At 42.7% G+C, this 22,949-nt stretch overlaps 1 long non-coding RNA gene across 2 annotated transcripts in view; it reads left to right on the forward strand.

Annotated features, from left to right (window-relative positions):
• The window catches only part of LOC143793149 (uncharacterized), a 69,158-nt gene that overhangs the window by 24,457 nt on the left and 21,752 nt on the right, over positions 1 to 22,949 (forward strand). The window contains exons 2-5 of one of the 2 annotated variants that reach the window (XR_013220065.1): positions 17,332 to 17,472; positions 19,226 to 19,330; positions 19,702 to 19,856; positions 20,164 to 20,272. This is a non-coding gene — a long non-coding RNA (uncharacterized LOC143793149). Of the gene's footprint in view, positions 1 to 17,331; positions 17,473 to 19,225; positions 19,331 to 19,701; positions 19,857 to 20,163; positions 20,273 to 22,949 lie in introns of those variants that run through there. The other variant, XR_013220064.1, reaches the window with a different exon arrangement.

The following is a 22,949-nucleotide window of genomic DNA, read 5'->3' on the forward strand; positions in this document are numbered from 1 at the left end:
AGGGTATGGTGGGTCTAGTGGTGTCTTGTGGGGTGTTCCTATTATATGTTGGGTCTTGTGGGGTGTTCCTAACATATAATGGATCTTGTGGGGTGTTCATAGTATATGGTGGGTCTTGTGGGGTGTTCTTAGTGTATGGTGGGTCTCGTGGTTTCTTGTGGAGTGTTCCTACTATATAGTGGGTCTTGTGAGGTATTCCTAGTATATGGTGGGTGTTGTGGGGTGTTCCTAATATATAATGGGTCTTGTGGGGTGTTCCTGGTATATGGTGGGTCTTGTGGGGTGTTCTTAATATATAGTGGGTCTTGTGAGGTATTCCTAGTATATGGTGGGTCTTGTGGGGTGTTCCTAATATCTAATGGGTCTTGTGGGGTGCTCCTGGTATATGGTGGGTCTTGTGGGGTGTTCCTAATATATAGTGGGTCCTGTGAGGTATTCGTAGTATATGGTGGGTCTTATGGGGTGTTCCTAATATATAATGGGTCTTGTGGGGTGTTCCTAATATACAATGGGTCCTGTGGGGTGTTCTTAGTGCATGGTGGGTCTTGTGGGATGTTCCTAGTATATGGTGGGTATTGTGGGGTTTTCTTAGTATATGGTGAGTCATGTGGGGGTCTTGTGGGGTGTTCCTAGTATATGGTGGGTCTTGTGTGTTCTTCTCAATATGGTGCTCTCTTCTGCCATGTACATCTCTCTTCAGCAAAGCTTGCCGCTTCAGTATCTGCAGCTTTTCCCCTTTTCAGCCGATATTCACATCATCCTATGAAACAAAACACAATGTTTAGCTTGACAGCAGCATCATGTGCCATGTAAAAATAATGCAAACCCTATGCCATCTTGAGCATTATATTGTATTTCTGGAAATACTACACCGATTATATGCGCTGTATCCCTGAAAGAAAAGTATAATATATACTTCACCGCAAAAATGAATTACAATACTCACTGTTAACCCTAAAATAAATTTTACTACACTGTGCCCCCTGTGACATGCATCATAATACATAGGGCCCCCGCAATATACTCACTTTCCCAAAAGTGGAAACAGTGAAAAGAGGGCCTCACTGAAAGAACAGCATATGGGCCCGTTGCAGTCAAAAAACTAAATATAATGCACACATTTAGGTGTGTGTGTGACAGAAGTTATTTACTGCTTTGGAAGTAGTGACCCCCATACCTCTTGGACTTCTTTGCAGCTGCATAGGTTGAACCAATGGTATGTCCATGTCTGCACTTGTCCCATGTTCATGCAGACGATCCCCAAATAATAGAGGTCTCGCCACTCCAGGTCAGGCCTGGGCACGGAGCAGTGTCACTGGAAGTGACATACATGACTTTATCACGCTACTGGTGTCATTCCACAAGAGTGAAGCTTGGAAAGAAAAAGATTTACCTTGCTCAGGTATAATAGAAGGGAGCTGGCTCTAGCAGTCAGCATCCTCCTCCTCATCAGTTCTCTGTTTTTTCAACAAACGGTTTGGGAGAACCAAAGGCTAACATCTAGCAGCGCATGTGACAGTAACCTGGGAAAGAGATGGCACTAAGTTTCTGTATTGGAGAAAGAGTAACCAGTAGAGGCAACATGATGGGACAATATTCTTCTGGAAAACCTTCCGAGATACCTTCAAAGGTCTTGTACCATTCATTCACCGATGGACAAGAGCTGTTAAGGCAGCAGGAGAGAGACCAACGTGATGTTAGACATCTGGACTTATAGGAGTTCTGCAGTGCAGCTTAGTTCTACATGTACATGTGGAGGCAGCCACCAGAGCAAAGAACATCTGATCAGTGGAGGTGCTGGTAAAGGTCACCATTATCATTGGTGAGCACTACAGTTAAACACAGACTAGTGACCGGTAAAGCAACCCCAGGTCTGATGAGGGCGCTAAAGATATTGGAGAAGTCTAAATTGCAATCATCAAGCTTCTAATTACCTAAAATTAACATGAAAACCCAACTCAACACATTATACTGTAAATGTGCAACAACGACAGATCTCATTCTCCCTCACAAAACGAAGAAGAAAATAGGCCCACTCTGCAACAAGTCTAATAGACAGCACGAAACTATGGATGCAGTGTTCCAGTAAGAGCACAGAATGGCTTTATTATCCTCCAAGTGATGTCTCCTTTGTTGGTCTGTCAACAGTTCCCTGCCCAAACACTTGGTTCTAAGTATCACAGTCTCCAAATGCCGAATGCGGAATGGAGGAAGGGAAGAAAGTCAACTCATCCCCCTCTCCTTCTCACAAGGCACAGACAATGGTAAGGTAGAGAAAATAGGAATGTTCTGATCTGATAAACATTGTTGAGACAGGTCTATTGAAGGTCGACTGAAGCCGAATTATAGTAAATAGACACCTACCAGAGTTACCTCTTTGGCCTCCAATAGAACACGGGAAGGGAAGTCAATGGAAGCCAGAAGCACTAAACCTAAAGACCTTTATCTCCGTCTAATCATATTCTGAAAAGGGGTTTCAACAAAGTCTCTTCGTCCTTTTGCCCTGGAAAGTTCCATTTCTCAGGAAGCATTTTTTTTTTCGGGTGAACAGTGCCGAGATTCTCTGGTGAATTAGACAACTGATAAAAAGACAGCACGGTTTTTGTGTCTATGTTCTAAATTGATCTAACCCTTGTACAAACGAGACAGTTGAAGAATTTTCCTTAATGGTACCTTTGCCTTTGTTCATTGTGCTAATATCTTGCACCCGTAACTGATAGGACGTTAGATAGTGATCTAGGATGTTAGGTAAGACTAATATTTGATGTAAATTTAAAGCAGCACATTGACCGGGGCAACGCCGAAGACTGGGCTTGTTGTGCTTTCTCAACAATATCTTCCGATGGGGTTTTGGTGCACAGGGCTTTCGAGAGTTGTCTCTATTTTATGCAAATAGTTCGGTACAAACAAGTTAACGGTGCAAACAGGGAGGTGATGTTATGCAGGAAGGATTCTGACTTCAGTACAGTTTTGTACAGACATATCTCAACACATTAAAAGAAAATATTAGAAATTACTCCTAGAAGGTATCAGGAACGCTTTATCAGCCTCCTAATGCCATTTTTAATGTTTTATCTCTAAGTGCTACTGCAGTATTTGTAGTGCCGGAGTGCGTACCAGGACTAGTCTGGGTGACCCGTCAATCATTCTGCCCCCAGCATGTACAGGATATACACATAGGAGAAGTAGACGAAATATATGAAGAAATCTTCTCTGTGTACCTCAAGAGATCAGACACGTCTACCTCCTCCTTCTCATTGTGTTGTATGTGGCTGCAGCAGGAACCTCCCCCCACTGCCTTGACTGCAGAAGGATACAGACCATCAATCCATACCCTTAAATTAAAACCCACCTCTAAGGCATTTAACCCCTTCACGACCTTAGACGTATCCATACATCCAAGTCGGCTGGTACTTACCGAACTTGGACGTCTGGATACGTCCTGGCTATCTTACGCACACAGAGGCTGTGCGAGTGCGATCGCCACCAGGTGTCAGCTGATTCTGACAGCTGACACCCGGCTCTCAGTGCCAGCACTTTAACCCCCTAAATGCTATTATCAATGTGATCGCAGCATTTAGAGAGCAAACAGAGGGATAAAAGCCCCTCTGCCCTTGGATTAGAGACCCCGAAACGTCATCGTGGGTCCCGATCCTTTTCATGGTGACCCAATTTCATCATGACAACTGGGTCACCAGGCACTAGCAAGATAGTTAGATCATGCTCAGTGCATGGTCAAACTAACTTGTGTCTGCAGGGCTGACAGGCTAAAAGGTATAGCAATACTCCTGCTCCTGCATTACTATACCTTATAACTGCGATCAGACTGCAGAAAGTGAAAGTCCCATAGTGGGATAAAGTAAAAAAAGTTTAAAAAAAAAATGAGAAAAGTTGTAAAAATATAAAAAAAAAATAACTACATATCTACTATATAATTGTCTAAGGGTACTTCCGTCTGTCCTTCTGTCTGTCACCGTTATTCGTTCGCTGATTTGTCTCGGCAGCTGCCTGTCATGGCTGCCGCGACCAATCAGCGACGCGCACAGTCCAGAAAAAAATGGCCGCTTACTCCCCGCACTCACTGCCGGCGCCCGCATACACCGCTCACACAGGGTTAATGCCGGCGGTAACGGACCGCGTTATGCCGCGGGTAGCGCACTCCGTTACCGCTGCTATTACCCTGTGTGTCCCCAACTTTGTACTATTGACGCTGCCTATGCGGCATCAATAGTACAAAATGTAATGTTAAAAATAATACATAAAAAAAAAAAACCTGCTATACTCACCCTCCGCCGCCTTTCTCGCTCCTCGCCACGCTCCCCGGACCGCTCCATTACAAGCGTCAGCTTGTGGTGCAGTCCCGTCCCAGGGCTGGTGTGCGGCAAGTACCTGCCGTGACGTCACGGTCATGTGACCGCGACGTCTTCATACATCCTGCTCCCACCAGCCCTGGCACTTGCAATGGAACTCGGCTTCAGGAAAATGGCCGCCACGATCTCGATCTGCGCACGCGCCGCATCCAGCGGCCATTTTCCTGAAGCCGACCACTACCATCTGCACAGGATCCCAGGAAGAGGAGAGGCGGGACGCAGAGGAGCAGCGACAAGAATGGTGAGTATGATACACTACAAGGGGCCCTTAGGTGAGTATGTTTATTTTTTATTTTTTGGCCCTGTGACATACGTGCCTCGGTAATATACTACGCCACTGGGCAATATCCTACGTGGCTCTGCTGTATACTACAAGGCTGGGCAATATACTACAAAGCTGTGCAATATACTATGTGGCTCTGTGCAATATCCTACGTCGCTGTGCTGTATATTATGTAGCTGGGCAATATACTACGTCGCTGGGCAATATACTACGTAAATGGGCAATATACTACGTGGACATGCATACTCTAGAATACCCGATGCGTTAGAATCGGGCCACCATCTAGTATATATATATGTATATATATATATATATATATATATATATATATACACTCACCGGCCACTTTATTAGGTACACCATGCTAGTAACGGGTTGGACCCCTTTTGCCTTCAGAACTGCCTCAATTCTTCGTGGCATAGATTCAACAAGGTGCTGGAAGCATTCCTCAGAGATTATGGTCCATATTAACATGATGGCATCACACAGTTGCCGCAGATTTGTCGGCTGCACATCCCAAAGATGCTCCATACAAGGCAGGATGGATCCATGCTTTCATGTTGTTTACGCCAAATTCTGACCCTACCATCCGAATGTCGCAGCAGAAATCGAGACTCATCAGACCAAGCAACGTTTTTCCAATCTTCTACTGTCCAATTTCGATGAGCTTGTACAAATTGTAGCCTCAGTTTCCTGTTCTTAGCTGAAAGGAGTGGTACCCGGTGTGGTCTTCTGCTGCTGTAGCCCATCTGCCTCAAAGTTCGACGCACTGTGCGTTCAGAGATGCTCTTAGGCCTACCTTGGTTGTAACGGGTGGCGATTTGAGTCACTGTTGCCTTTCTATCAGCTCGAACCAGTCTGCCCATTCTCCTCTGACCTCTGGCATCAACAAGGCATTTCCGCCCACAGAACTGCCGCTCACTGGATTTTTTTTCTTTTTCGGACCATTCTCTGTAAACCCTAGAGATGGTTGTGCGTGAAAATCCCAGTAGATCAGCAGTTTCTGAAATACTCAGACCAGCCCTTCTGGCACCAACAACCATGCCACGTTCAAAGGCACTCAAATCACCTTTCTTCCCCATACTGATGCTCGGTTTGAACTGCAGGAGATTGTCTTGACCATGTCTACATGCCTAAATGCACTGAGTTGCCGCCATGTGATTGGCTGATTAGAAATTAAGTGTTAACAAGAAGTTGGACAGGTGTACCTAATAAAGTGGCCAGTGAGTGTATATTACATTACTGATCCTGAGTTACCTCCTGTATAATACTCCAGAGCTGCACTCACTATTCTGCTGGTGCAGTCACTGTGTACATACATTACATTACTGATCCTGAGTTACACCCTGTATTATACTCCAGAGCTGCACTCACTATTCTGCTGTTGCAGTCACTGTGTACATACATTACATTACTGATCCTGAGTTACATCCTGTATTATACTCCAGAGCTGCACTCACTATTCTGCTGGTGCAGTCACTGAGTCACTGTGTACATACATTACATTACTGATCCTGAGTTACATCCTGTATTATACGCCAGAGCTGCTCTCACTATTCTGCTGGTGCAGTCACTGTGTATATACATTACATTACTGATCCTGAGTTACTTCCTGTATTATACCCCAGAGCTGCACTCACTATTCTGCTGGTGCAGTCACTGTGTACATACATTACATTACTGATCCTGAGTTACAGCCTGTATTATACTCCAGAGCTGCACTCACTATTCTGCTGCTGCAGTCACTGTGTACATACATTACATTACTAATCCTGAGTTACATCCTGTATTATACTCCAGAGCTGCACTCACTATTCTGCTGGTGCAGTCACTGTGTATATACATTACATTACTGATCCTGAGTTACATCCTGTATTATACTCCAGAGCTGCACTCACTATTCTGCTGGTGCAGTCACTGTGTATATACATTACATTACTGATCCTGAGTTACATCCTGTATTATACCCCAGAGCTGCACTCACTATTCTGCTGGTGCAGTCACTGTGTACATACATTACATTACAGATCCTGAGTTACATCCTGTATTATACCCCAGAGCTGCACTCACTATTCTGCTGGTGCAGTCACTGTGTACATACATTAAATTACTGATCCTGAGTTACATCCTGTATTATACCCCAGAGCTGCACTCACTATTCTGCTGGTGCAGTCACTGTGTACATACATGATGTCACATTACTGTTCCTGAGTGACATCCTGTATTATACTCCAGAGCTGCACTCACTATTCTGCTGGCGCAGTCATTGTGTACATACATTACATTACTGATCCTGAGTTACATCCTGTATTATACTCCAGAGCTGCACTCACTATTCTGCTGGTGCAGTCACTGTGTACATACATTACATTACTGATCCTGAGTTACCTCCTGTATTATACTCCAGAGCTGCACTCACTATTCTGCTGGTGCAGTCACTGTGTACATACACTCACCGGCCACTTTATTAGGTACACCATGCTAGTAACGGGTTGGACCCCCTTTTGCCTTCAGAACTGCCTCAATTCTTCGTGGCATAGATTCAACAAGGTGCTGGAAGCATTCCTCAGAGATTTTGGTCCATATTGACATGATGGCATCACACAGTTGCCGCAGATTTGTCGGCTGCACATCCCAAAGATGCTCCATACAAGGCAGGATGGATCCATGCTTTCATGTTGTTTACGCCAAATTCTGACCCTACCATCCGAATGTCGCAGCAGAAATCGAGACTCATCAGACCAAGCAACGTTTTTCCAATCTTCTACTGTCCAATTTCGATGAGCTTGTACAAATTGTAGCCTCAGTTTCCTGTTCTTAGCTGAAAGGAGTGGTACCCGGTGTGGTCTTCTGCTGCTGTAGCCCATCTGCCTCAAAGTTCGACGCACTGTGCGTTCAGAGATGCTCTTAGGCCTACCTTGGTTGTAACGGGTGGCGATTTGAGTCACTGTTGCCTTTCTATCAGCTCGAACCAGTCTGCCCATTCTCCTCTGACCTCTGGCATCAACAAGGCATTTCCGCCCACAGAACTGCCGCTCACTGGATTTTTTTTCTTTTTCGGACCATTCTCTGTAAACCCTAGAGATGGTTGTGCGTGAAAATCCCAGTAGATCAGCAGTTTCTGAAATACTCAGACCAGCCCTTCTGGCACCAACAACCATGCCACGTTCAAAGGCACTCAAATCACCTTTCTTCCCCATACTGATGCTCGGTTTGAACTGCAGGAGATTGTCTTGACCATGTCTACATGCCTAAATGCACTGAGTTGCCGCCATGTGATTGGCTGATTAGAAATTAAGTGTTAACAAGAAGTTGGACAGGTGTACCTAATAAAGTGGCCAGTGAGTGTAGATATATATATATATACCGAAGAAACAAAAGTGGAATAAAACACAATCAAAAAGGCTAATGTAAAGAAAAATGGTGACGCTGAAACCGTCATCTTGTCCCACAAAAAACAGGCTGCCATACAGCTCCATCAGCGGAAAAATAAAAAAGTTTTAGCTCTCAGAATAAAGCGATGCAAATTTTTTTTTTTTATATAGAATAGTTTTTATTGTGTAAAAGCGCCAAAACATTAAAAAACAATATAAATGAGGTATCGCTGTAATACTACTGACCCGAAGAATAAAGCTGCATTATCAATTTTACAACAAGCAGAATGGCAAAAAAAACAATTCCTGAATTGTTGCTTTTTGTTTATTCTGCCTCCCAAAAATTGGAGTAGAAAGTGATCAAAAAATGTAATGTGCGTGAAAATGGTACCAATAAAACAGTCAACTCGTCCCACAAAAAAACATGCCCTCACATGTCTCTGTGGGCCAAAATATGGAAAAGTTATAGCTCTCAATATGGGGATGCAATAAATAAATAAATAAATAGCATTTTTTAGTGTGTGACAGCAGCCAAACAGAAAAACCAGATGTAAATATGGTATCGCCACCTTCAGCAGCACTAAGGCTGCATTCTGTGAAGGTGGCTCTTATGTTTCTGATCCCTAGTAACACTGAAATATTGACTTTTATAAATTGCGCCCCATACCTGTATTGAGTCCCAGAGGTATGGCGTCTCCCTCTGTTTCAGCCGCCTCCCAGCTGCCCATCATCCAGCTCTGGGGGGTGACAAGTTCCCTTTAAGGCTGGGTTGCTGTAGAAGATTCCATTTAATGAGGCAGATGGAGGCACTGTGGACGCCATCTTGCCTTTGATACAGCGATGTCTGTCTTTTTATTAAGAGTGCATAAAAGTGCCGTCAGCCACAGTTTTGTGCACTTCTGAAAAAAAGGACACCGCTGAACAGAGGCCAGACGGAATCCAGAGTAACTGCCTCATTATAGTGAATGGATTCCTTGGAGGTTTCATCTGAATTACGTTACTCGGAGATTTAAAGGAAAACCCCAATGTAAGTGCTCAGCATAGAGCGCTAGATAAATGTGATCCAAATTGTTATGTAAAATGTTCCCAATAAAAGCTTCAACTCAATCCACAAGAAAAGCAAGCTCTCACTCAGGTCCATCATCTGTTAACGGGAATATAGGGGGCTTCCACGTTACTGGTAGCACAAAGGCTCTGGAAAAGCAAAATGGCCCTCGCTGTTGTGAATTCCGTTCTGGAGCTCCCTCCTGTGGTTGCTAATGGTATTTTTGTGAGTTCTGCCCTTGGGCTCCCTCTGGTGGTTTCGAGTGGAACTGCTGCTCGTTTAGGTAGCTGTAGCAGCTGTCTCCACTGATCGCCTTGCCTGGGTTTGTTATTTAAACCTGCTCTGGGCTTTAGTTCATGCCAGCTGTCAATGTTCTTGGTTGGATTTGGTTCTCTCCTTGGATTTCTCATATGGCCTGTCCTTGTCAGCAAAAGATAAGTTTTTGCTAGTTCTTGTTTGTCCATTTGTTTGGAGTTTATTGCTCTGCAAATATGTCTCTTTTTGTCCAGCTTGTTACTATGTCATATTCAGGCTAGCTGGAAGCTCTGGGAAGCAGATTTGCCCCTCCACACCGTGAGTCGGTGTGGAGTTCATTTTTGTAAACTCTGCGTGGATTTTGTAGTTTTTAATACTGACCGCACAGTATCCTTTTTCTCTGTCTATCAAGTTTAGTATTGGCCTCCTTTGCTGAAATCTGATTTCATTTCTGTGTACGTCATTTCCCTCTCCACTCACAGTCAATATTTGTGGGGGGCTGTCTTTCCTTTGGGGGTTTTCTCTGAGGCAAGATAGCTTTCTATTTCTTACTTTAGGGGTAGTTAGTTCTTAGGCTGTGACGAGGTGTCTAGGGAGAGTCAGGAACATCCCACGGCTATTACTAGTGTTGTTAGGATTAGGAACTGCGGTCAGTAGAGATACCACCTCCTCAGAGCTCGTCCCATGTTGTGTTTTAGCCACCAGGTCATATCAGTGTGGCCTCTTAACCACCAGGTCATAACACCTCACCCCCCAAAAGAAATTCTGCAAATTCTGTGCTCCCAAATCCTAATGCCCCCATCTCTTCTGAGCCCCAGTGTACATACAGTGCCTACAAGTAGTATTCAACCCCCTGCAGATTTAGCAGGTTTACACATTTGGAATTAACTTGGCATTGTGACATTTGGACTGTAGATCAGCCTGGAAGTGTGAAATGCACTGCAGCAAAAAAGAATGTTATTTCTTTGTTTATTTTTTTTTTAAATTGGGAAAAGTCTTTTCAGAGGGTCATTTATTATTCAACCCCTCAACCCACCGGAATTCTGTTTGGTTCCCCTAAAGTATTAAGAAGTAGTTCAGGCACAAAGAACAATGAGCTTCACATGTTTGGATTAATTATCTCTTTTTCCAGCCTTTTCTGACTATTTAAGACCCTCCCCAAACTTGTGAACAGCACTCATACATGGTCAACATGGGAAAGACAAAGGAGCATTCCAAGGCCATCAGAGACAAGATCGTGGAGGGTCACAAGGCTGGCAAGGGGTACAAAACCCTTTCCAAGGAGTTGGGCCTACCTGTCTCCACTGTTGGGAGCATCATCCGGAAGTGGAAGGCTTATGGAACTACTGTTAGCCTTCCATGGCCTGGACAGCCTTTGAAAGTTTCCTCCTGTGCCGAGGCCAGGCTTGTCCGAAGAGTCAAGGCTAACCCAAGGACAACAAGGAAGGAGCTCCGGGAAGATCTCATGGCAGTGGGGACATTGGTTTCAGTCAATACCATAAGTAACGTACTCCACCGCAATGGTCTCCGTTCCAGACGAGCCCGTAAGGTACCTTTACTTTCAAAACGTCATGTCAAGGCTCGTCTACAGTTTGCTCATGATCACTTGGAGGACTCTGAGACTGACTGGTTCAAGGTTCTCTGGTCTGATGAGACCAAGATGGAGATCTTTGGTGCCAACCACACACGTGACGTTTGGAGACTGGATGGCACTGCATACGACCCCAAGAATACCATCCCTACAGTCAAGCATGGTGGTGGCAGCATCATGCTGTGGGGCTGTTTCTCAGCCAAGGGGCCTGGCCATCTGGTCCGCATCCATGGGAAGATGGATAGCACGGCCTACCTGGAGATTTTGGCCAAGAACCTCCGGTCCTCCATCAAGGATCTTAAGATGGGTCGTCATTTCATCTTCCAACAAGACAACGACCCAAAGCACACAGCCAAGAAAACCAAGGCCTGGTTCAAGAGGCAAAAAATCAAGGTGTTGCAGTGGCCTAGTCAGTCTCCTGACCTTAACCCAATTGAAAACTTGTGGAAGGAGCTCAAGATTAAAGTCCACATGAGACACCCAAAGAACCTAGATAACTTGGAGAAGATCTGCATGGAGGAGTGGGCCAAGATAACTCCAGAGACCTGTGCCGGCCTGATCAGGTCTTAGAAAAGACGATTATTAGCTGTAATTGCAAACAAAGGTTATTCCACAAAATATTAAACCTAGGGGTTGAATAATAATTGACCCACACTTTTATGTTTAAAATTTATAAAAATTTAACTGAGCAACAAAACTTTTTGGTTTGTAAGATTTATGCATCTGTTAATAAATCCTGCTCTTGTTTGAAGTTTGAAGGCTCTAACTTATTTGCATCTTATTAAACCTGCTAAATCTGCAGGGGGTTGAATACTACTTGTGGGCACTGTAAACTGCAGTTAGTGGCCACATGTTTGGCATTTCTGTAGTGAGAGCCTGCAAAATTTACAAGTGCATGAGCTGGGCAAAATGTACGGGAACTACAACGTTCTGGTCACTACAACGTTAGTTTGCAATTTTCACTCTAAAACATCCACTGCTACTTGTTTCTGGAAAACTACCATGTAATCAAAATCATCATAGATAACTTCCCAATGGGATATAATTTCCAACATGGGGTGACTTGAGGGGGGATTTTGTTCTTCTAGCACTTAGGGGCTCTGTATATGGAGTCCGCAAACTGTTATAGAAAATTCTGCGCTCTTGGATGCATCCTGTATAACAGTACTGCTTAGCCATATGGCAAGACTTGAGAGGAATGGAGCTCTATTTGCCAATAGTTTTCCCGAGTCTAGCCGTATGGCCAAGCCATATTGTACAGCCACAAATACAGCATTTCTGCATTCAACAAAAGTTGTGGGACAAATTTTGGTTTCATTTTTACCCATTTCCCAGTGTAAAAATGTAAAATCTGGGGATGAAACAAAATTTTGGCTGTTAAAATGTAATTATTTTTTCTTCACTGCCCAATGGCATAAAATTCTGTGACCCACCTGTGCTGTCAATATGATCACTGCACCCTGGCACCTCAGGGGCTCTGCCAAAGTGACATGGCATACTGAAACCAGCCCAGCAGAATGTGAACTCCAATATGGCGCTTATTCCCTTTCGAGCTTTGCACTGTGCAAAGTTTTAGCCACATAAGAGGTTTCGTCGTACTCAGGAGAAATTGCACAAAAAGTTTTGAGGTCCCTTTCTTTTGCTATCCTTGTGAAAATTAAAAATTGGGAAAAATTGTGGGAAAAATGTGATTTTTTTTATTTTTACATCTCTATGTTATAAACTTCTGTGAAGCAGCTGGAGGTTCAAGGTGCTCAACACAAATCTAGACGCATTCCTTGAGGGCTCTAGCTTCCAAAATGGTGTCACATGGCGTCTGCTAATTATTCCAGCAAATTTTGCATTCAAAAGGTCAAATGGTGCTCCTTCCCTTCCAAGCCCTGCTGTGCGCCCCAAGTAGTTCTCCTCCACAAATAGTTTATCAAATTGTACAACAAATCGTATGGTGCAATTTCTCCTGTTACCCTTGTAAAAATGAAAAATTTGGGGCTAAAAATCATTTTTGTGAGGAAAATTTGATTTTTTTTATTTTCACGAATCAATATTATAAACATCTGGGGGTTCAAGGTGCGCAGCACACATCTAGATAAGTTCCCTAAGGGGTCTAATTTCCAAAATGATGTCACTAGGGGGGGTTCCACTGTTTAGGCACATTAGGGGCTCTCCAAGCACATAATTATTCCAGCAAATTTTACATTCAAAAAGTCAAATGGCGCTCCTTCCCTTCCGCGCCTTGCTGTGTGCTCAAACAGTATTTTTTTCCCCACACATGAGGAAACTGCATGCTCGCCAAAAATTGTACAACAAATTTTGTGTCCATTTTTCCTGTTACCTTTGCAAAAATTAAAAAAATTGGGTCTAAAGTAAAATTTTGAGAAAAAAGTTACGTTCTTTTTTTTTTCAACATTCCAAAATTCCTGTGAAGCACCTGAAGGGTTAATAAACTTCTTGATTTGAGCACCTTGAGGGGTGCAGTTTTGAGACTGGTGTCACTTTTGGGTATTTTATGTCATATAGACCCCTCAAAGTCACTTTAAATATGATGTGATCCATAAAAAACGTTTTTTTTAATTTTGCTGGAAAAATGAGAAGTCGCTGGTCAACTTTTAACCCATATAGCTTCCGAACTAAAAATAATTATATTTAAAAAATTATGCTGATGTAAAGTAGACATGTGGGAAACGTTATTTATTGGCTATTTTGTGCGATGTGACTCTCTGCTTTAAAGGGCATAAAAATTAAAAGTTTCAACATTGTCTAAATGTTTGCCAAATTTCTGGAAGGTTTTGCAATTAAACACAAGTAGTGTTGAGCGATACCGTCCGATACTTGAAAGTATCGGTATCGGATAGTATCGGCCGATACCCGAAAAGTATCGGATATCGCCGATGCCGATACCCGATACCAATACAAGTCAATGGGACACCAAGTATCGGACGGTATCCTGTATGGTTCCCAGGGTCTGAAGGAGAGGAAACTCTCCTTCAGGCCCTGGGATCCATATTAATGTGTAAAATAAAGAATAAAAATAAAAAATATTGATATACTCACCTCTCCGACGTGACCGCCACGCGACCAATCACAGGCCGCGACGTCATCTAAGGACTTTCAAGCGCTCATTCTTATGAACGGAGGCTGGCGGTTACAACCAGGGCGCGTCAGAGGGTGAGTATATCAATATTTTTCATTTTTATTCTTTATTTTACACATTAATATCGATCCCGATACCGATTCCCGATACCACAAAAGTATCGGATCTCGGTATCGGAATTCCGATACCGCAAGTATCGGCCGATACCCGATACTTGCGGTATCGGAATGCTCAACACTAAACACAAGTCATATCAAAGAAATTTTACCACTATCATAAAGGACAATATGTCACAAAAAAAAACATTCTTAGAATCAATGGGATCTGTTGAAGAGTTCCCGAGTTATCACTTCATAAACTGACAGTGGTAAAAATTGGCCTTGTCATGTCATGAAGGTGCAAACAGCTTTTGGGGGCTGAAGGGGTTAACTGCAAAAAAAAAAAAAAGAATAGATATGTAGGGAATAGGGATGAGTGGATCCCGTGGATGTTCGGTTTCATCCAAACTTTTATTCATAGTTGAGTTCATGTAAAAAGAACTCTTCCGGGAGAAATCCGTTCTCGGAGTTCAGCAGCACCGGTAAGAACTCCGAACTTTACACCTTGGGTTTGATGATCTCTAGTAGAGAACTCCGTTTTGGTGGGATTTCTGTAAAACGTTTTGATTATTATAGTCTTTAAGTTGATTATTTTTTGGATGTAGATACGCACCTTCCAGTTACCTTCGTATTTTCCGCAACATTTCAGTAGGATGCCTGTCATTATAATGTCGTCATAAATAATACAAAATCATAGCGCGTACAATATGATGGGAGTTAAAAAAAACCTGGAAATATCAAACATTTAAGTATATATATATATATAGCTCCTGGGTACAGATATATAACAACAGATTATAAGGAAGTTGTGCCGAATTTTGAGGTCAAAAATCAGTTGAGAGAAGCTTAAAAAAAAGGCAAAAAAAAGTCACATCAGAAATAACTTAGGGCTTCCCAGTTTACTCATTCTGCAGCCAGAAAAGTGCAGGGAAATAAAGAGCTTATAAAAGACAAATGGTGCAAAATTTTAATAAAACCAATTACAATAAAATATTTTTGGCTCAAAATGTGCACGCATTTAAATAAAAATAAAAGCGCCCCTCTGTCTCTTTATGATTTCATTGTTATCACCGCAAGCGTAACAAAGTTACTATAAAACAAATCCATCTTTTATCCATTGCATTTAAAAAAAATACATAGAATATAAAAAAAAATGTAAAAATAACTTTTCATAACTGGTTCATGCTGTCTCCCAAAAATAGAGAATAAAATGCTAAAAATGATCAAAAAGTCATCATTAAAACTCCATCTAGAGTCTCTGCCCTCATACAGCTCTGTTGGTAGAAATATAAAAATGTCACAAAGGCGGAAACACAGAAAGTTTTTCTGTTCTTTAAAATAAAATTGTTTTTATTGTGCGAAAGTTGTAAAAAATAGAACACTGTAATGTCGCTATTGCTGTGATTACACTGTGCCGCCCTCAGAATAAAGTAACGTGTTATCGATACAGAATAGCAATATCAAATCCAAACTAAAAAATGTAGAGAAATTGCTGTTTTTTTCTTTCAAAATTTTTTTTGGGGAAAATACTTTTTATACATTATATCCAACCCAAAATGATGCCATTAAAAAGCACAACTCATGCCACAAAAGCAAGCACTGATACAGATATGTCGATACAACGTTATATCGGTATGGCGCTTGGAACTCGGTAATGAAAAAAACAATAAAAAGCTGAAAGCAGATTATTAACAGGGTGATATTATCTCTGAGACCCTTCACTGTCATGTACAAGCTTGTAACAGACCTTAAAAAAGCCGTCAAATCAGCCACAGAAAACCAACAGAAGTCCAATGTATTATCGATGGGGCGTTAGTTTCCCCAGACTGGTCAGCCCTCTTTCCACGTTATAACGCCCCTGCAGGAGTGATAACATAATTTGGACGATGCGGCCTTATTGCAAACTCATGCAAATCATGCAAAACAGTGAGCCCCTGAAGCTGCGAAGCGCATACCTGGCTAAAGAGGCGCAGTGGCGTCATTTTAACAACGCCACTGCGCCTCTTTAGCCAGGTATGCGCTTCGCAGCTTCAGGGGCTCACTGTTCCTGACCAGTTGGGTTGGAGGCCATGGGGCTACCTGGCAAGTTACAAGATAAGAAAAACATGTTGTAATTAATTCCCAAAATATCCATTATACACAAACCAGATCTAAATGGATGTAAAAATAAGTAAAAAAAAACTTTTACTTTTTGAATTTTTCCTCTATTTTTACACTTAAAATATATATTTCAGTGCAAGAATTTGTATGTGCTTTAGGCACAGATTGGGCAACTTCTGAGTTAGATATTTAGTTGTGTATGGTAGCCCTCTTCGATCTAAGGTGGACTGACTACTTAGGCTTCTTTCACACTTCAGTTGTTTGGCGTCAGTCTGCTCCGACATAGTGACAGATCAACGGATCCGTCACAATTGTTGAGAAAACGGTTCTAACAGATCCATTTTTTTGATGGATCCGTTACTTGGGGGTTGTCTGGGAAAAGTATCTACTTTTTGGAGCATGCGCAATTGAAAAAGCGGATTGGGGCGACGGATCCGCCGAAATGACAGTCTCGACAGATTCTCTGGAATGGTGGACGCAACGGATCCGTCGCGAACCGCCATTTCGGCTCAGACAAAAAACGTTATAATGTCCGTCAATGTCTAGACAACGTCTGCCAAATTTCGACGGAACGGACGACCATCCGCCACAATCCGTCGCTAATGCATGTCTATGGGAAATTAGCGGATCAGCCAAAAAAAAATGGCGGTTTCAGACTGACGCCAAAAGACTGAAGTGTGAAAGAGGCCTTAGTGCCCATATCTTCCCTTTCTTCTCTCCTTAGGTTACCTACAAAACAAAATGTCCTCCATTTTTCAGATAAGGCATTTTGATTTATATCGGACCCCCAATCCCATAATGCAAATTTGCAACTCCTTCTCCCCCCAAAAACTTCATTCTTCTCAACACCTTTCCTAATTGGGTGTCTCTATAATAAATGTGCCGGGTCCATTAATCTATCAGATACAAGTTAAGGTCATAAATAAATGACCCTCCTCTTATTAAATCCATTTACCCCATAAAAAAAAGTAATGGTTGTAAGATCCCCCCATCCTTGCCCATTTGTGAGTTCTCACTTGGCGAGGACGTTTCCGATTTCTCTGCTTTCCAGCAAGTGACGTTTTCCCAGACATCTCCATGCAGAAAGGGGTTAAGCATTTTCTTTTCTATCTCCGTCTTTTCAGCAGGAAAAAGGGAAAAGGTCAATGCCAGTTTACTGGGGAAGAAGAGGCAACTATGAAAGGAAGATCAGTGTCATAGCCAAGAGGCTTTTGGAAGGAATTACTCCGGTATAAAGGACAAAGTTGCTTGAAAGTGTAATTAAGGTAAAGAGACAGTTCATTTGCAAAACATGGGATCTTTTTACGAAGTGGAGCCAGTTTTTATCTACTAAGTAACCTTTACGGCTTTGTCTTCCTATTCTTTTTGATGGGCATCCAATTACCTGGCAATAATGGGGAAGGATTAAACAGGGCACAATAGAGAGTCAGATGAGGCTCTCAGAGAGTCCGCGCTCAGTGCCTGCACCCTGCAGTGTATGTGCAGTACTCTGCGCCCTACTGGAGTAACGCGACTTATTCTAGGTCCTATATGGGAGTATTATACCAGTTATCAAGCACTTACTCCATGATGATGAGCAGATGTATGACTAGGCAATGGCTGTGCTAAAAGAAGGGTGACAACATCAGTCATACACCGACGAAGCCCTATGTTAGTTTACTCTGAAACTTTTAGCTCTAATTTAAAAGAATCACTGTGACTCACTCGTTACCCATAGCTTGTAAGGAAAAACAACTCAAGGTGTGAGCATATTCTGAGGGCTATTTATTTAGGTTATTCCTATCCACAGGATCAATGCGACCATCGGCGATCCCAAGTACGGAGCACTGAATTGCCCTGTTAGACTATAGCTGTGGCTGTGCACTGCCTTCATCCAATGATTGCTTTGATCCATCAGTTGATCCCCATCCTGGAGCACCTTGGTTGGATCGGAAAGTAGATCCCACCACGATAGAAGCACAACATTGTTCCTGTGTATATTTCTACACCAATGGTTCACCTCGGCATGATGGCCACCCAGGCTTAGGAATCGGGACACCTTGGTGGCTTTTCACGAAGGTACCTGCTTGAAGAACGTTTTATTTCCATTCTGATTTTAGCTGAGGAGTAATTTTTTACTTTAAGGACACATTCATCTTTTCCAAAAATCTTTTTTTTGTTGTTTTTTTACTGAACACCAAGTCATTGGACAACCCCTTTATTACCTATCGTAGATATATGGATCGGAAGGAGTCTAACAACAGAGAGCCAGAACGGGACACATTTACCCCCTTCAGAATGGAGCAGCAGTGCACAGGCTCCACTCTCACTATCTATGGGGCTGCTCATTAAGAGTTATTGTGTGATTTCTTACTTTTATATAACTTTTTAGTTTCATTCTATTTTTCTTTTCCTCGAGCGTTCTTTTTAGATAAATCAATAGCGGTTAACAGATGTATTTGTCAATGTTTTTTTCTTTTCAGAAATTCATTTTCACTACTACTTGACTTCCCTGGTTTTAAACATTAAAAAATTTAAAAAAGCAAAAAGTGCTGCTAGTAAAAATTTTTGATTATTATTATTATTATACTTTTAAACTGAAATCTCAGTTGTGCATAAAAACGTGCTCATGTCAAACATAAAAAATTGGACAATGAAGGTCTATCGCAATCTGTGTCTCAAAGATGAAGGACTAATAATCTAAGGACCAAACTTCCAAGTCAGAAGTTTCTACCAAACGATCATCCTTCAAGAAGCTCAATTGCCAAGTTTTAGATGACATTTTGAAAAAAAGAAAAAGATTCTGAAAAATGTGTAATTAAATAATAATTAAAAATAAAAAAGTTAAAGAAAAGTAACAACATTTTTTCTAAGGGAAAATGACCAATTTTGTAATCAACATTTGTTTTTTGTAAGTATTTTTTTTACATATTCAATGTTTTTTTCATATCACAATCTTAATTTAAAATAAAATTAGCAACCTAAACATTTTCATTTTCCACTTTAGCGTTTTTAGACTCATTTTTCTTGTCCTTTCAGGATGAGTTTCCAGTTGTTTCCTTATCATCAGAGGTAGGACTCCAGTGACAGGCTGCATGTCTATAGACAGCTGAAAAAACAGGATCTACCGATCACAAACAATAGGTAATGCCCTCCCTCTATTCGTAATGATCTTTACACACGCTCATTAGATGCTTTAATATATTCAAAGTTAGGGGCGGAGTGTGTTCATTGTGTCTAATGTACATGTGAATTTCCCAAAACAACAGGAAGTTAGAATCAAAAATAGGTCTAATGGCCTTGTGTGAAAGTTGTAAGATTTCTGTTTTTTTCTTTCATAAAAATGGTGATATGAAAAAAAATCCATTGTCAAAAATAAAAACAAAAATACATTTAACAATTAAAACCTGATCTAAATAATAGTTCATTTTCTGATGACATATTCCTTTTAAGAAAAATAATAAAGAAAAAGAAGGAAAGACATATAATACACTGGTCTCCATTGTATCTTTCAGCTACAGGGTGAGAATAACAGGACAATGAGGGTTCAACGCCGACACATCCAGCCAAGCCGATGGCAGAGAACAACTGCTTCTTTAGCTGACAATCCTATGAAATGACAGCCGGGGAGGAGATGACAAGCTTCTACACTGCCTCATGTTACGGCCAGGTGACATAGCCTCCACATCTAGATAGTCAAATCAGTTCCCTTAACAGGCAAGAGACATAGACACCACAATAAGATAAGAGGCTCCTTGTGTCCAAGACAAAGGGGAGAGGGGTGAAGGAAGGCGATACGTAGGGTAGAGTCTACGGCCAGCTATCATGTGCCAGCTGATCTAAAGAAAAAAGTCCACAATATAAAAAGTGGGCCATGCTCATCAGTCAATCAAATAACTCCAAAAATATAAAATTATTCAAAAATGTTGTCTATCATAAGAACATACTTTTTAAATTAGAGGTTTCTTTACTTACAGGTAGTTCTTCTACTGAAGTGTACTGTCGGGGATACACAGAGCTGAAGTTACATTTTCCCCTGACCTGGCCCAGGAACGAACCACTGTTGGATAGGTTTATGTAAGCTCCACTCCTTTTTGACTTCCAATGTGCACAGTTTTACCGAGATTGATTCCAAAAATTCTAGACTGGTGCCAGTGATGTGTTTCCTGTCCTGGCTCCAGTGCCAGTCCCTGTTCTCTTTTCCTATGGCTCAATCCCTCTGCTGTAGTCCACGCTGGACTAACAACTCCTCTGACATCGTCACTCTAGGCCTTCTATGGCCAGCTAAAGCAGGATTCAAGTGTTTGGGTATTAAGTTGTCTTGTGTTGCCTCAAGTTTATTGGAGTAGAGGGACGGATATCATCAGGAGTGAGGAAGCCAGACCGGAACAAGACAGCGATTTATTAAACACTAAGTTTACACTTGACATTCGAGGCGGGCAAAAGGTGCAGAAGTGCTCCAGGACTTCCGGCTCACAATAGTATTTCACAGTGTTAAGCCTGCCATGTGCAACCACCGGAGGTGAGGATGACACCTCTCCCCCTCCCTACCTTTGCTCTTGGTGATATTCACATGGAACGCTCTCTCCCATTTTTTTGACTTAAGTTTATCAAGAGTTTGCTTCTACTTGGCTTAGCTCCTGCTAGGTGTTTAATCATTCACTTCTGCTACTCCTGGCTTCCATAGCATAGTCAGCATTATTGCCAAGCTGATTTCTAGATGTTGTTGACACCTACTTCTTAGGATGCAATTTACCAACTGCTAACAACTTTTCTCAGTTCTGTTCACACATGATTAGTGTTGAGCGATACCGTCCGATACTTGAAAGTATCGGTATCGGAAAGTATCGGCCGATACCGGCAAAGTATCGGATCCAATCCGATACCGATACCCGATACCAATACAAGTCAATGGGACTCAAGTATCGGACGGTATTCCTGATGGTTCTCAGGGTCTGAAGGAGAGGAAACTCTCCTTCAGGCCCTGGGAACCATATTAATGTGTAAAAGAAAGAATTAAAATAAAAAATATTGCTATACTCACCTCTCCGACGCAGCCTGAACCTCAGCGCGGGAAGCGGCAGCGTTGTTTGCTTAAAATTCGCGCTTTTCTTTCCTTACGTGAAGTCCCGGCTTGTGATTGGTCGCGTGCCGCCCATGTGGCTGCGACGCAACCAATCACAGCAAGCCGTGACGTAATTTCAGGTCCTTAAGGATTTTAAAATTACGTCCCGGCTTTGTGATTGGTTGCGTCGCAGTCACATGGGCGACGCAACCAATCACAAGCCGTGACGTCACGGGAGGCTGGACACGCGCGCATTTTAAAATGAGCGCTTGTCCAGCCTCCCGTGACGTCCCGGCTTGTGATTGGTTGCCTCGCGGTCAACCAATCACAAGCCGGGAGGCTGGACACGCGCGCATTTTAAAATGAGCGCGTGTCCAGCCTCCCGTGACGTCCCGGCTTGTGATTGGTTGCCTCGCGGTCAACCAATCACAAGCCGGGAGGCTGGACACGCGCGCATTTTAAATTGCTGGTTTCGAATTTCCCTCTCAATCTCTGTTCTTTCTCCGTCGGATTATTACCGGCCCCTCTGCTGTAGCGGCGGTCGCTGTGTATACCGGTGGGGGCAGCTCTACCCCGCTGATAATACCGGGTCCTGTCCTTCCAGCTGTCTGCCCCCAAACACGGCCTCCCGTGACGTCCCGGCTTGTGATTGGTTGCGTCGCGGTCAACCAATCACAAGCCGGGAGGCTGGACACGCGCGCATTTTAAAATTTTTAAAATGCGCGCGTGTCCAGCCTCCCGGCTTGTGATTGGTTGACCGCGACGCAACCAATCACAAGCCGGGACGTCACGGGAGGCTGGACAAGCGCGCATTTTAAAATGCGCGCGTGTCCAGCCTCCCGTGACGTCACGGCTTGTGATTGGTTGCGTCGCCCATGTGACTGCGACGCAACCAATCACAAAGCCGGGACGTAATTTTAAAATCCTTAAGGACCTGAAATTACGTCACGGCTTGCTGTGATTGGTTGCGTCGCCCATGTGACTGCGACGCAACCAATCACAAGCCGGGACTTCACGTAAAGGAAAGAAAAGCGCGAATTTTAAACAAAGAACGCTGCCGCTTCCCTCGGTAAGGTGCAGGCTGCGTCGGAGAGGTGAGTATAGCAATATTTTTTATTTTAATTCTCTCTTTTACACATTTTTACATTAATGTTGTTTCGATACCGATACCCGATACCACAAAAGTATCGGATCTCGGTATCGGAATTCCGATACCCGCAAGTATCGGCCGATACCCGATACTTGCGGTATCGGAATGCTCAACACTACACATGATCTCTGCAATCAAGGTAACACATCTCCTCAAGTGAATCTCCAGTTTGCATATATTGTACTTCACTGTTTTCCAGTATTTAACAATTTACTTGCTACAAGTTGCAGTTTTCATACATCCCTGCTAGTACCATTGTCCAGCTGGAAGATACCAGACTGAATTTACTCCTTTGTCACTCCTGTGTTTAACCATTAGTCTGGTGGAAGATACCAGACTGCAATCCTGTGATTAACTACTTCCCAACCATAAGATACCAGTTTTCCTACACAGTTACTGTTCCATGTGAATCCACACATGTGGCTCTGCTTCATCTGTGCTACCTGCTCTGCTTGTTTTTCTGCCGTTTTGCATACCCTGATGAGCTGTTCTTCCTTGATTATTGTGTCATTCCTCAAGATCTGCCCAGCTGCATCATCGCAATCTGG

This window comes from Ranitomeya variabilis, chromosome 1, assembly GCF_051348905.1.
Source record: "Ranitomeya variabilis isolate aRanVar5 chromosome 1, aRanVar5.hap1, whole genome shotgun sequence".
NCBI lineage: Eukaryota > Metazoa > Chordata > Amphibia > Anura > Dendrobatidae > Ranitomeya > Ranitomeya variabilis.